This window comes from Corvus cornix, chromosome 17 (assembly GCF_000738735.6).
Source record: "Corvus cornix cornix isolate S_Up_H32 chromosome 17, ASM73873v5, whole genome shotgun sequence".
In the NCBI taxonomy this organism is placed as follows: Eukaryota; Metazoa; Chordata; class Aves; order Passeriformes; family Corvidae; genus Corvus; species Corvus cornix.
In genome coordinates, this window is record NC_046346.1 from 7,816,393 (window position 1) to 7,831,357 (window position 14,965).

At 51.6% G+C, this 14,965-nt stretch overlaps 1 protein-coding gene across 1 annotated transcript in view; it reads left to right on the forward strand.

Moving 5' to 3' along the window:
* Positions 1–14,965, forward strand: part of ASTN2 (astrotactin 2) — a 271,503-nt gene that overhangs the window by 189,596 nt on the left and 66,942 nt on the right. The window lies entirely within an intron of this gene.

The following is a 14,965-nucleotide window of genomic DNA, read 5'->3' on the forward strand; positions in this document are numbered from 1 at the left end:
GGAACTCCAAACCTGCAGTATTGAGGGAGATCATTTGAAGAGCACAAAACTTTTCCAGGAGAACCTGAAACTTCCCTGGGTTGGCGTTTAGTTCTCAGGCTTGTTACTGAGTGCTCTATGTCTTACAAAGGCTTTGTCAGCAACTCAGTCCATGCTCCAGGGACTGCTGGACAAGGCAGAGGGCTGTGAAGGATGGGACTTGATTTGGGTGAGTCAATGATGGATTTCAGAAAATAGGACTTGAGACCGTGAGTGATGGCAGTGCTGCAGGGAAAGCCAGGCAGAACCTACTGCTTTTTGCTTGAGGATTTTGGATGTAGTTCGAAGGCAGGAATGTTGTTTGGTTATAAACAACACAGAAAAGAAGGGAGAGATTTAGAAGCTCACAAGAGTTGTCAGGGGCAGCTGGTGTTGTTGACCAAAGCAGAGATTTACCTGGGACAGGGCTGGTGTTGGAGTGCAGAACCTCGCTGTCCACATGCAGAGTTGCATGGGCTCCCAGGGCACCCAGGTAAGATGTTTAGCTGTGTTTCCCTGTTGGGAAGACAGGCTCAGGGAGATCATTGAGACCTCACAGCCACAGGGAAGTTTCCACCCTCTCTGTTCACCTCAAGCCCATCTATTCTGCTTCTGCAGTGTAGATGCCACCATATCCAAAAACCGTGTGCTACAAGAGCTGGCCTGTCTCTGCTGGAGAGAGCCATATCCCCACCTCCTGGGGGGCTCTGGCTGTTTGTTGTGACCCCTGCAAGAAGGAGCTCTGATTCCTGGCTCATACACCAGTCCCATCCTACAGGACCTTTCTCCTACAGCTTGCAATCATCCCCTCCCAAAGCTGCCCGATGTGGCCATGGACCCTGGGTCATGTCTCTGGTTTCATGGCATGGAAGAAGGTTTATTCTTTATCTTGGAGGGGCACCTTGCAGTAATGGAGAAAGAAAACAAGCCACCAAAGGAGGGGCTTTGTTTTGGATGGGGATTCCAGATTGCTCACACATCAGTCAGATGAGGCCAGACCAGAGAAACATGGAGTTTCTCCTTTGAAGTGGCTGGATCTTTGCCTGGTAGCCAGAGTAGGAAATACACATTATTATTATTATTATTATTATTATTATTATTATTATTATTATTATTATTATTATTTTCCTTTTATGACTGCCATGTGTTTGACAGGCAATTGAATTCATTGTGGGGAGCTTCCCTCCCCTCTACCTGTTCTGGGGAACTGTTTGGGACACAATGACCCTATTAACAATTAAAGAAAAAAGCCAATCTCATATCCCTCCCTTTTTTTCTGTGTTTATAACCAAACAACATTCCTGCCTTCATTCCTTTCTTACCCTACAGGCCTCTAATGTCAGATGACTTGATTCCTTCAAATACCTTGTGCAGGTTTGCAGAGGTGCTGACTGCTACAGCTCTCTACAGCCAAAAATCCTGCCCTGGATATCCCCTGACCACCATCACCCACCCATCCTGCTGCACCACAGCTCCTCCCGTCTGAGCAGCATCCACAAAAACAACAACTCAGCCTCAGAGGGAGAATCTTTGGGATGGGGGTGTGGGACATGAAATTTGGATGGCTTTTGGTGGATATAGGCAGATCTTCCTTCCCCGTCAGTCTCCCAGCTGCTGGCAGGGAGGAGCAGGTTGTTCCCATGGCTGGGAGGTGCATCACAGGTATTTGCAGAGCAGGCCAGCTCTGTGCTGCGAGGATCTGGCAAGGCTGTAGGGCTCTTGAGGCTGCTGCCACTCATCTGCTGGAAATCTTAAATGAGTGGGTTATTTGTGCTTGGATAGTGGTTTTGTTTGCTTTATTGCAGTTGTAGCCATTTCTTTTTGGGATTCCTGGCACTGACAAGGGCTAGAGCTCTGCCAACCTGTTCTTCATCCCCGTGGCAAACTAGGGGGTACCTGGCCCCAGCCTCACCTGCCTTCTGCCTTCCTCCTGCCCCTCAAAAGCCTCCAGTCTCTCACCCTTGCAGAACTCCTTGGCCTCCCCCTTGTTCTGCAACTGGAAGATGTAACCATTCCCTTGAGCCAGCAAACATTTGTTCCTCTTCCTCTTGGAGCAGAGTCAGGAGGGAGTTTTGAGACGGGTCTAACGTGGGTCCCCTGTGCTCCCTGCTGGGCTCCCCCTGAGACAGGGATGCTGCAGGACAGCGTGAAGGGAGCCAGTAGCCTGCATGGGTCAGCTGCCCTCGGCTTCACGAGGTTTTTTAAGAGGCTTGTTAGTGGTGCTTAGAAAAACACAGCCCTTGGCCCATCTGAGGCGGAGGGGAGGTGAACTTGTGTGTGAAACAAACCACGCTTTCAACACCAGCGCGCGGGGAGCGAGCGGCTCCGTGCTCGGGAGCCAGCCGAGAAGACGGAGAGCAATTACATCCCAAACTGTTTATTAAAACTTGTGGAAATTACTCATAACTCCATGTACGCGACAGCTTTGTAGTTGAGTGATGCTCTTTGTTTGAACGTGGGGCTCTCGGAGAGGGCGCGAGCGTGTGTGTGTGTGTGTGTGTGTGCGCGCGGCCGAGCCCGCCAGCGCATTATGTCATGGACCAAGCAGGCGCTGCACTTGAGAGAGGGAGAGGGAGAAATGTGTTTTACAGGGTGAGGTACAAACTGAAATGGCTGTGAACATCTGGAACTGATATTAGGCTTGGAAAATGTTTTCTGTCACTCCAACACTCCTCTGGAGGAAGGTTTCTGAAGTTAAGAAGCTCCAAAGGGGATGAGGGGGAGGGATGAGGGGATAACATGGCTGTGGTGCAAAGTGCTTTTCATGTCTCCGTTCTCCAAGCTGGGCCGTGTCCCTGCATCTGCTGGACGTGGCACCTGGGCTATCACCACTTCTCGTTGTTGTGGCCCTGGCTTAGGAGGTCCCCTGGACCAGCTGAGCCCCTCTTGCCTGGGGAGTGCAGCATCTTCCAGCCTGTGCTGGAAGACAGAAGGATCCTTGCCCTTGGTTTTAGGGCTGGGAGCTGAGGAGCTGAGCTGGGAGGCCTTGTCTGAAAGCTGAAGGGTGAAATCCTCAGGAGGCAGCGGGCAGACCTGTGCCTGGTTTAACACCACCTGGACCTTCTCTGGGGCCCACCTGGGAGGTCAGACCCACCTGGATTTGGGGAGGCTGCTGTGAGCTTGTGTAATGCAAGGTTTAGAAGTAAAAAAGTGCTTTGAATGTGCTTTTAGAACGTTTTGGGGGATGGCTGGGGGAGGATGAAGGGCTGGGCTTGGCTGTGTGATGGATTGGGGTCTGTGGGCTGGGCTGTGTTTCTCCTGGGGTGGTGGCTGTGTTGCTGCTGTGATGTTTTGTGGCTCTGGGAGCTCCTCAGTCCCTTTCTCTAAGTTCTCTCCCTGGTGCAGTTTTCTCCCCTCCTGCCCACATCTCTGTTGCTGCTGGGTTTCTGAACACGCATCTTTGGGGGCCTGGGGGAGCTGCCATGTGCCTGCACAGGGCATGGTGAGGAGGCTGGGGAGGGGGTGGTTTGAGGGTATCTCAAAGAACTTTGCTGGTGGTAAGTCAGACCTTGCACGCTCTGAGGTAGGAATGGACTCTCCCTTAATCTGAAAATGGAGGGGACAAAACAAGACAGACAAGGAGATAAAATTCCTTCCCTGAAGTCACAATTAATCTCAGCATGAGGCCCTCAGCATGGGGCAGTACTCACCTCTGAGGGCAGAGACAGGTGCAGGTCCTGGATCCCCCAGCTTTGTGTCCTGTCCTGTGCTCACTCCTGTGTCAGGACCCTCAGGCTGAACCAATCTGCACCTCCCAGTCTTTCCCCACCACTGTGAGCGGCCCTGGATCTGAGCACAGCACATGCAAGAGCTGTGTCCTTGAGCATGAATCCACCTCCTCCTGCTGTGCTTCCGTATCAAAGTGGGTAGAACTGGGGAGATGCAGAGGAAGGGAGCATCACCTGCTGTCCCCGTGGTTAAGGGTGGCAGAGAGTCCAAATGAGGTGTTGTTCCAGTGCATTGCTGGCTCTGTGCTGCTGATGGTGAATCACAGAAGGATTGTGAGGCTCTGCCCCTCTCCCAGCCCTTCATCTTCTGTCCTGCTCTGTGTAGGCTCCCATGCTGTGTTTTTGCCCATTTTCTGTGGTACTTCACAGCTTGGTGTGTGCTGACAGCTGAGTCAGGATAGCTGGGGACGTTGTGGGGTGTTGGCTGAACAAAGCGTACAACAAACAGGTAAACAGCTCACCTGCTTCAGTACAGCACCTGGTTTGGGATGCCACGTCCCAGCAGGACAGGTGAGGTCTCAGCAGAGACTCCCAGGCTTTATTATCTCAGGTGACATCAAGGGATCCTGGCTGCTCTGGGGTCTTCTTGCCAGGGCAGTGACCACGTTCATAAGAAGTAGCTCTCATCCAGAACAGCTTGTAATCCTCAAAGAAAGGAGGAGAACAGGAACACAGCCTGCTGAGTGAGCCTGTTGGAGACCTCAGAGCAGGAGAATGCGGAGTCTGGCAGCTTGCTCAGAGCCCTCTGCTGTACTGGGACCCTCGATACACGGGGCTGTGGTGTGGAGGAGAGCCAGCAGGTAACCTGGGACGGTGTCTGTGATGCCTTTTCCTGGTCTTAAAATCAAGAGTCAAACACAGTTAGAAGGGAAAAAGGGATTTTACCTCTGTATTTATTTTAAGGATCCTTAGGTGCACTCCATCCAGGTTGAATGCACAGTGCAATGCCCACCCCCAAAAGATCTGGTATAACATTATAGGTCTTACTAATTATCAAAGATTCCCCAATGAGAGGCTCGAGTGAGCCCCCCTCCCCAAGGAACCTTCTCTTGGATGGTTCTATCTTGGTTTACAGAATGTGTTCTGGAGAGCACGTTGGGGTCTGGGGCACACTGATCCCTACCCACGAAGCTTCTAAAATGTTGAGTCTCTCAGCTTGAAAAACAAGTCCAAGAATGCAGGCAAAAAGCACTAAGAATACAGAAGTTGTAAAAAGCTGTAACAGGGGTATAAAAGAAAAGGCAAAAAATCTTCATGGCGTCATCTGGACAACAGACAGGGCAGGAAGATGTGCAGGAGTGGAGGGTATGGTTATATAAAACCTGTGCACGTCACCACGCTGGCGTTAGAGACTGCTCTGGAGCAGAGCTGCTCTGCAGAGGAGCCTGTGCACAGCATCGTGTCTGTAAAAGAAAGCAAAAGAGGTCAACCCAGAAGGCTGAGTGTTTTGTACACTTGCAAGTTGTGCTCTGAATTGAGGCTCGGGAGTGTCTTATTTATAACTTCACTCTGCGGTGTGGAGCAGGGCTGTGACGTGTCTGGATGGCTGGGGATGTATGGATATAGCTATGGCAACCAGCCCTTCCAGACACCCTCCTGTGTGCAAGCTGTGCTGCTACTGCTGTGTGAAAACCAGGGGTAGGCTGGGAGAAGAGGAGAAAAAACTGCCTGGCCAGAGCAAATACAGTTCCTGTCAGAAGGGAGTCAGTGCAATCTCCGTGCAACCACGTTGCACTCCTATTACAAGCCTTAACAATCATCTTTAAGAGTGCTGACTGACAAACTGGGCACCACAGAGCGCAGCAGGAGGAGTTGACTCTGCCCTTAGGAAGCTGTAGAAGCTTGAGGTCCAGCCAGGAGCTGGACATGAACATTGCCCCTGCCTCTTCTGCAGCTAACACATGGCTAAAGATGTTTTCAATACCCAGAGTGCCCTTCTGGAGTGCTGAATCCACTTCACTTGTTAGCAGAAGGAAAGATGATTCAAAAAGGAGCCTTTGAAGTGAAGGTCAAGTTTTTGGATGCTGCTTCCTGGGATGTGTTGTGTAATAGCACCAAGCAAGTGCTTCATTTTGGCCATTACCCTCACTGCGAAGCTCCGATTTCTCTCTCCCTGGGACAGCTGTAGTTATTTCCACCTACCAGTGTCATTTTTGTATCCTGGAAAGCAGAAGGGAGGTGGAGGGTTCTCAACTCTCAGTTAGGGTTGAGTCAGTTGCTGAAAAATTTCATTAATTCACATTTCCATATGGTTGTTCCAGGGTTTTTTATTTTTATCTGCCCAGACACCTTTTGGCCAGAACTGGGCATTATCTTTGCTTTCTCCCAAATCACTTTATAGGTGGAGACCTGGGACCGTCTGCCCTTTTCCTGCTGTCTGCAGAGGATGGAGCAGCCTGGCTGGTGCCACGAGTGTGTCATGCACTTCAGAAGCACCGTGTTTGCCAAGGGCTTTGTGCTGTCTGCTCAGAGCTGCCTCTCCCTCAAGGACAGCTGTAGATGCTGCCTTCTAGCTAAGAAGGCTCTGAACTTCTTACATGGCAGTTAATGAGGCCGGTCGTGGAGTTTTTTTACTCGTCTGTAATTTTATCCTCTGGGATTAAGTTTCTCCTGATCTGGAAAAGTCAAGGCCACAAATCCATCTTGTCAAAAAGCATCAAAAGCCAAGGCTGCTAACACAGCCAGACGGATCACGGCATGTGAGTGCAGAGCAGTGGAACTTTTTCATAGGAGCCTCTATTGACTAGACAGGCTTTTTTAATCAATAAATTGTGGCTGGAATCTGGAGGGAAGATCAGTCTGTGTTTGCAAAGCTGGTGCTTGGCAATGCAGCCCTGAGCTATGTGGAAAACACAGGCTCTGGGGCATCTGTGGATGCAACACAACCTGCTCTGGGAGGAAACTTGAGCAAAGAATCTGGGTCTTCCCTTTTGCTCTGAATGACGCCCAGGCGGGGATCCTCTGCCAGGAGAGGATCTTCCTGGAGATTTTGTGTGTTGCTGTCATTCTAGCCAAAGGCTGGGATGATATCCTGAATGGGATGGGGAATCTGCTTTCCAGTCCTGTGGCTTCAGTTGAGGTTTCCCATGCATTCAGCATTGTCAGGTGGCTGAAATACAATCCAAAAAGTTAGCCAGTGTCCCTCCACGCTTCTCTGGAAGGAAATAAGGATAGAAAAGAGTTCCAAAGAGGCACAAAGACTGCCTTGGGACAGCCTATTCTGTCCTGTTTGAAACCTCTCATCCCCAGCACAGGAGGTGCTCTGGGGACATTGCTGTTGTCCTGGGCTGTGATGGTGTCCAGTGCCTGCTCTGTCCTGCCAGCATCAACTCTGCTCTAGCCCTCACCATTCCTCAGGCCCTGCTCAATGGCACGTGGTGGCACCAGCCCTTCCCCTGTGCCTCTCCCAGGCTGGGCTGGGTGCACTGTGTGTGCTGAGAACCATCATCCCCTGCTCACCAAAATGATGGGGCCTCCTCTTGTTGGCCAGTGGCTCAAGGTGGGGCCTGTCATCTGTTCCCCATGTTGCTCCAGTGTGAGGGAAGTTCAGTAAAAATGAAGAGGGATTAAACCTGAGTCAGGGGATTTGCCAATTAAAATATCTGCTCCTCCTGCAGGTTTCATATGATACAAGAGAGACCCTCCCCATCTCCCCCGTGACCCCTTCCCAGTTTGTTCAGCTTGCCAGGGATTGAGATCTGGCTCTTAGAAGTGAGGTGGCAGCTGGGTCTAGGTTACATTTCATGCTGTTTGGATAGGATAAAGCTTTCCTCCCTGTAATTGGGTGATTGGACTTGTGAGGTTTCCCAGATATTAATCTGGAGACCCTAGAGGGGGTCAGATTAGGTTATGGAGACATAATAGGAAATACTGCTCTGGCTAGTTTGGGTTATGGGGGATAGGGTGGATATTCTGCAGCATTCCCCTGCTGGGTTCCCACTCATGGGGCCTGCATGGTGGGGTCAAGGAGCATTCTTATCTCGGCATTGCCTTGACTTGGTCTTTGCTGGGAGTGACTCTTTGTGAACTCTGTCCACCCCTATAATCCTGCTCTTCCAGAGGACTGGACCATGACCCCTCCTTTGGTGCAGGGAGGGGTGGGTGGTGCTGATCTGCTGCTGGGGCTCGATCACAGGGGAGAGGGCATCTTTTTTCAAATGGGTGTCGTGTCCCCAGAATCCTTGGGATAGAAAAACCTTTGTATTCTGAAGTGGTGTTGTTTGGACCAAGTAAGATCTTCCTCGTTACTCACATGGTGCCAATAGTGGGGAAGGGGTTGGTGCACTCCAGAGGGGATCATTTAGTGAGCATTTAAGTGCATGTGCCCCTCTGTCCCACGGGAGGGATGTATTTGAGGAAGGGCGTCACATTAATCCAGTGAGATGAGCTTGTCCCTGTGGCCAAAGAAGTGTTTTGGAGCTGTACTGGTGAGGGACCCTGCACTGAAGCAGCATCCCGAGGTGTCCTGGAGAAGGCAGCCCCACCACCTCTGTGCTGCAGAGCCATTTGTTATGTGGGTTAAAACCCCCTCCCGTTCCTGCTGTGTTCTCCTCCCGTGCTTGGGAGCAGCTCTGCAGAGCTGCTGGACACAAGTTCTGCTGAGACAAGCCTGGCTCCAGGCACCAGTCTGCAGCACTCCTTCCAGCCCTCGTTTCTTTTTATTAACAGTGAGATGACAGATAGGGGATGGTCATTAATTTAATAAAGGATGTTTCTGATCACGACTACAGAAGCAAGATCCTGAGATTTTCCACGGTGGTCTGATGACTCACCCTGATGAAACAGGGTGAGGCTGGGATAGGAAATACCTCACTGGAGCTTGGAGTATGGCAACGGCTCTTCCCACAGAGCAGCCAGGCTCCCACAGTCATTCTGCCATCCTTGGCTGGGCTGTCCTAGGGACTGGTCTTCCCAATATGATGATTACCCACTGGGAGGAGCTGGATTTCAACTCCAGAGATACCCCTGGACCCAGTGCAGCTGGATGAGCATCACTCCCTGCTTCCCTGGTGCCAGCCCTGAACACCTGCCTGGGGTGATGGTGGAGTCAGGGAATGTTGAGCTGTGGCTGGGGGACCCCATTCCCCACCACCCCCTTCGTGGCACAGTCAGGAGGGCAGCCAGGCTGTGCTGTGAGAGGAGAGCTTGTACAGTATCACAGATAATACCTGGCTTTCCTTTATCCTGTTCTGTCATCTGTGGCAATCAATAAATCTCACCAACTCCATTGTTCAGATGGGGAAAGTGAGGTACTCAGCAGTAATGGCCAAAGATCACGTGAGAACTTTAAATCCTGAAGAGCCAGTTAAGAGCAAGGGCTCTAAATTTGTGCACAGTTAACAGTTACTGTGCTGGCTGACTCTCTCATGCCCCAGAAGTTCACACTTTGGCTGCAGATTATTTTCAGATCTCAGTTGCCAGTTCCTGTAGGAAGCCTTGGAGCTGTCGTGGTAGACGGAGAGTGTCAAACACAGGTGGATGTGCCCGTCCTGCTGGGACGCAGTGAGCAGGAGTGATAGCCACCCCCAGGCACCAAAGAAACCATCGTGTCTACCCCATCCTGGTGCTGAGCTTTCATGAATGGGACGTGGCCACCCCATCTGCCTGCCCTGGGGTGTGCCAGACCCTCTGGGGACAACATGCAGTGGCTGCAGGGACTGTTCCTGACTTGGTTGTGGGTCTTCCCACAGCCTTGTAGCTGATGGAGCTTCCTCTGATGGATACCCCCAGGATGGTGGGATGGTGCCTGTAAGCACAACCCCATCTCAGCACGCTCCCCTCTGAGGGTAAAGGCGTGGGACCATTGTCCACTTCTTTAAGTTAAGGGGCTTTCTTTGATATCTCCCAGACCTTTTCCAGTCCTCACAGATGAGCTCAGAGAAGCAGCAGTAGATGCTTCAAATTGGGTGCTGCAGCCCTCAGACTTCAAGAGTGGCTGTGCATTCCCTTCCCAGGGAAGCCGGCAGGATTTTTGGTGCCTGCTCTGCCTGGCCCCACCTCCCAGCCTCCCTGCTCCCTCCTGTCCACAGAGCGGGTGAGGCTTGTCAGGGTTTCTTGGGAACTGGAGAGAGGAGTGTGTGAGCCAGAGAGATGGCCTGTGATGGGAGGGAAAGGGGAAAGCCACCAGTTGCTGGAATAGTGCCAGAGGTGGGTAGCTGGACACAGCTACAATGTGTGAGGGTCAGCTGCTCGGCATCTGCCGCGTCCTCCAGCTGCAAACAGCTGGAATGTCCATGGGAACACTGCACTGGGACCAGCCCCACTCCAGGTCAGCCAGCTCCCCTCACCTCCCAGCCCTGGGCTCTTCCTGCACCCTGCGTGTGGCAGGGAGGGTGCTCTGCCCTGGGGTTCCCCACACAGCTGAGATCTGAAAATAATCTGCAGCCAAAGTGTGAACTTCTGTGGCTTGAGAGCAGCCAGCACAGTAACTGTTAACTGTGCACAGATTTAGACCCCTTGCTCTTAACTGGCTCTTCTGGATTTAGAGTCCTCACGTGATTTTTGGCCATTACTGCTGAGCAGCTCAATTTCCCAACCTGAACAATGGAGCTGGTGAGATTTATCAATGTTCCTTCTCTGAACGGTCGGTGGTGGGCACACGTTGCAGTGGGCACAATAGCTGGGCAGCAGGGTTGGGGATGGGAAATGCCTTCTTCCCTGTGCCTGTGCTCGTCCTCAAGCACGCAATAGGTTCCCTTTACCTGCCAACACAGTCATAAAACGATCCAGATCTGTCCATAATCCTGTTAGAGCCTTTCACTCTTGCTCCTGTGACTCCCAGCAGCTCTAATTACGGATACTCAAGCTGGTAATTAATGACTTTGTTCATCCTCAGTGGCACCAGTTTTACATGTGCAGCCCGATTTGTGCGAGGGAGAAATAATCTCTATTACAAACCAACAGCACAGAAGTGCGGTGCTGGCATTGTGCCTCCATCTGGCCCTTCTGCATCCTGTCCATCCCTTCACTCATCTCCCCTCAGCCTTTCATCTCCAAGAGAATGACCCTAATTGCCGCACGCTCTAATTTTGCTGCACTGTATCCCATAAATCACTTGGACACGCGGAGCATTTTCCTGCTCCTTAACAAAAGGAATGGGATTTTCTCCTCTGCTGCATGTTTTACAGGTGACTAATTGCATCAAGGCACCTTTGAAGCAATGACTTCATCAATTGCTCATCCAGCAGACACATTGCTGGTTTCGTATGCCTGATCAGAATCCTGCATTTATTAGGATTAATTTATTCTCCGGTGATTTTTCATCCACCACAAGGACAGGAAAGTTGAGTGATGTTACTTGCTCAGCTACGTAAGCACGATTTCTTGCCTCATTACTGAGCCTGAGATATTTTTGCTACACACTGAGACTTCTCCAATTGAAAATGAGTAATGTTACATCTCGGAGAGAAGTGCTCCCAGAACACTGGAGAAATCAAGTTATTTCAGGGTGCCTACAAATTGGCTTTGGGTATTCATCATCCTCCTTTCTCATTTTGCCTCCCCCCCCCATTTGTCATGGGGCTTCAGACAGAGGGAGCCAGGGGTGGGTAAGAGGATTTGCTCTTTTTCTCTAGTTTCTCCCAACTAGAGAGCCTCCAAAATGAGGGGTTCTTGCTGTCCTATGGAAACAGGCTCAGAGAGCTGGGCTTGTTCAGCCTGGAGAAGAGAAAGTTCCAGGGAGCCCTTCCAGTACCTAAAGGGGCTCCAAGAGAGCTGCAGAGGGACTTTGGACATGGGCTGGGAATAACAGGACAAGGGGGAATGGATTCAAAGTGCCAGAGGGCAGGGTTAGATGGGATATTGAGAAGAAATTCTTTATGATGAGGGTGGTGAGGCCCTGGCACAGGGTGCCCAGAGAAGCTGTGGTTGCCCCTGGATCCCTGGAAGTGGCCAAGGCCAGGCTGGACGGGGCTTGGAGCCAACTGGGATAGCGGAAGGTGTCCCTGCCCATGGCTAGGGGTTGGAAATAGATTATTTTTATGGTCCATTCCGATGCATACCATTCCATGATTCCATAATTCTGTAGGTTAGCAAATCCTTACAACGCTGCAGGAAACACTCCGGGTGTATGGCTGAGTGTGGGGTGTGTCAGGGCTGGAAGTGTGGGAGGGGATGCGGTGAACACAGGCTGAGCTTCTCCAGGGAGGATGATCTGTAACTGCTGGGGACAGAGAGTAGTAAACGCAGGCAAATTCACACCTTTCCTAAAGGCTGTGGTCAAGTTTTTGTGGGAGTAGTGGCTGATAACAACTGCCAGAAGACCTTGACTCGGCAGCTCAACTCCCACCCCTACAAAGGCTCCTCTTTTGGGAAGAACCGAGCTTGTTTGCATCCAGGCAGGATTTTTGCCTCTTCTACTTCCAGTCTGGTGTTCATCTGCCCTTAACTCACTGCTGGCCCCAGCAAGTGTCTGGGGGTGGATTTTGCAGCATAGTTTATGGACCAAATGGGGTTGTTTTGAACCAAAGCTGGGTTTAAGACTGGTTTGGGGCAGGTGTGGCAATGCTGGGGAGCTTCGCCTGGGCAATGTGCTGTGCTAGGATGAGGAGGTGCAGGAGAGAGAAGCACTAGAAGTGGATAACTTCCTTCTGTTGTACTGGGAAGAAGTGCATCAAGGTACCAAGGGGCTGGGAAAGGGCTTGTGCAGTGCTGGGGAGCTGGGTTTGGCAAGAGACCAGAGAAGGGTTGGTGGTGGTTTTGGAGAGGATGGAGAGAGGACCTGGGAGTCACACCAAAGCCTGGAGCTGTACAGGGACATGCTTATTTAATTTTGCCACAGCAAGCTGGCAAGGTCTCAGATGTTTTGATGGCAAACCTGCTGTCCTGTGGGATGCCCAGCCTTGGTGCATGTCACGTGTAATGGGACTGGCTAGAGAGCCCTGATCCCCAGCTGGTGCCGATCTCTGCAACCCCACTCTCCCCCTGGCCCGGTGTTGGCGCTTGGGTTGGGGTGGATGAAGAGGGGTCGGGGTGGACAAAGAGGGGGTGAAAGAATATGTCAGGGAGCAGAAGGAGCTGGTAACTGTGGGTCTTTGCCTACAGAGGGGGCTCCTGCACTGCCCAAGGCCATGCGGGCTGGGAAGGCAGGAGAAGGGAGGCAGCGGCTGCCAGCTGACCTTTCTCAAACAGTTCATGGGTTTCCAGAGCAGCCGAGGTGTCAGCGGTGTAGAGCAGTCACAGCTTCCCAGTCGCTGGAGGAGGAAGGCAGGGGGCACTCGAAAGGGGAGGAAAAGGCTCCGTCCTGGAAGGGTGGAAACCTCCCAGCCCATTAACTGTTTCTCCACGGAGAGCCATGGAAAGCAAACAAGGGGCTGCTTTTCTCCTGCACCAGCTCGCCCACTCCCATCCTTTCTGCCTTCCTCTCTTCTGCCCCTGCCTCCCTTTCCCTTCCTTTTGTAAAGGCAGGGCCTGGGGTAGTGAGGGTTTGGGTGGAGGATCAGCTCAAGCCCAGCAGGCCAGCCCAGAGCAGCGTGCTGGGAAGCAAATTCTGCCTCGGCACCCGGAGCCCTGGCATCTCCAGCGTTGTGTCTGTGTGCAGAGCCCTCTGCTTTGACGAACTGTCTGCAATCCGACTTAATTAGTAGGCAGGGACCCACAGAAAAACCTCTCCCAGCCCTTTCTAAGCAGCGTGTAGCGGGGTGCTCTGTGCTGTCAGATCTGCCTGAAAGCACATTTGCCTCAAGCCAGCGAAGGGGCCGAGTTGTTCTGCGACAGCCTAAAACAGAGACACTTTCCCTCGCAGATGACAAAGCTCGGGAGTAAATTAGCAGGCAGAGTCTGTGAAAGGAAATGTTGCCTTAAACGTTTCCATAAAAGCTAATTGGCCTGTAAGAGCAGCATACCTGTGGGCCGCTGCCTCCCGGGGTTCAGGGCTTGGGGAATCTATTCCTGGCTCGACTAATAATTTTCATTGTGACTTTGAGCAGGTCATTTCAGTTCTTTGTGCCTTGGTTTCCCTCTCTGCGAAAGGAGGAGAATACTCCCTTCCAGAGCGCTGATAAGGTTTAAGTGCTAAAATTTTATTGCACCGTTGAAGATCCTTGGCAAAGGGATATTATGCAGATAGAAGGTTAATGATGATGATAGGGAGAGAATAAAAGAAGAAATTGCTGTTTTATTTTTATTTTGTTCTTTAAATGATGTTTAATTGCCAGTTTTCGATTGAGGAATAAAACCCAGTCCCCTGTGACCACCAAATTATCTTGCAAATGCTTTTTTTTGCCTGCTCTTAAAGCTTGCAGAGAGAATGAGGAGCCATACCCCTTCTCTCTGCTCGTAGGAGCAATCAGCAAGAGATTTCCTTTTCTCAATTAGGAAGCTTGTCTGGATTCCTGGATAATTGGGGGAGCTTCCCGAGAGTCCTCCACGCAGTGTCGTGGGTCTGTTAGGGGCTGATGGTCCCTGCTGGGGCCAAGCATGGTGTGTGGTGGGGCAGCTCCTTGCCCATGGCCTGAGGGGATGGAGGGACCTGCCTGAGGTTATTTAGTAGGTCAGGCAGGCCAGGCAAACCGGGCTTTACCTCTGCCAGAGGAAATTAAAGGCTGAACTGAGCCATTACCCCCACAAATTCACCCCACGCCTTTCCAGAAGAATTTCTGGGCACTCCCACCACTGTGATGACCCCGAGAGCCCATTGCAGAGCCCGTGAGTGTCTGCAGCGATGCTGAGGGCTGGGAGGGATCCCTGCAGGGTAGGTGCCCACCAGTTGCTCTCTGACCCCACAGCCCTGCCCACGGTGCCCTGCCTGGCAGCACCACTGGCCACCCCAGTTTGTCATCCTCACCACAGCCACTGTAGGCTGCAAATGTCAACCACAGCGGAACCCGGCGCAGTCTGTGGCCGGGCCTTTGCTTATTTATTCCTTTTTTCATTTGTTTCTTTCACAAACATCAGCATCACAAACATCAAGAATGGCATGTTCGTCACCCCAGACTGTTACAAAACTTAAGGTCAAATTCATGGTATAATTGTGGCTGGAGAAAAGGATAATATAGATGTGTTGGTCCCTGGTGGGTGAAGGGTCGGGGCTGGAGGATGCTGTCTCCTATTTTTCTGCTGGGTGAGGGTTTCCTGTCCTGTCCAGCCATGGGGTGGAAACTGCATCTGAAGATGCACTCGTGGTGCCTGTGCTCGCTTTTTCCTGCTGAGTTCCATTCTGGAGAAATGCTCAGTGAGATGTGGTTTGTTAGGGAAGATAATAGCTGTTGTTTGGCCAGCTG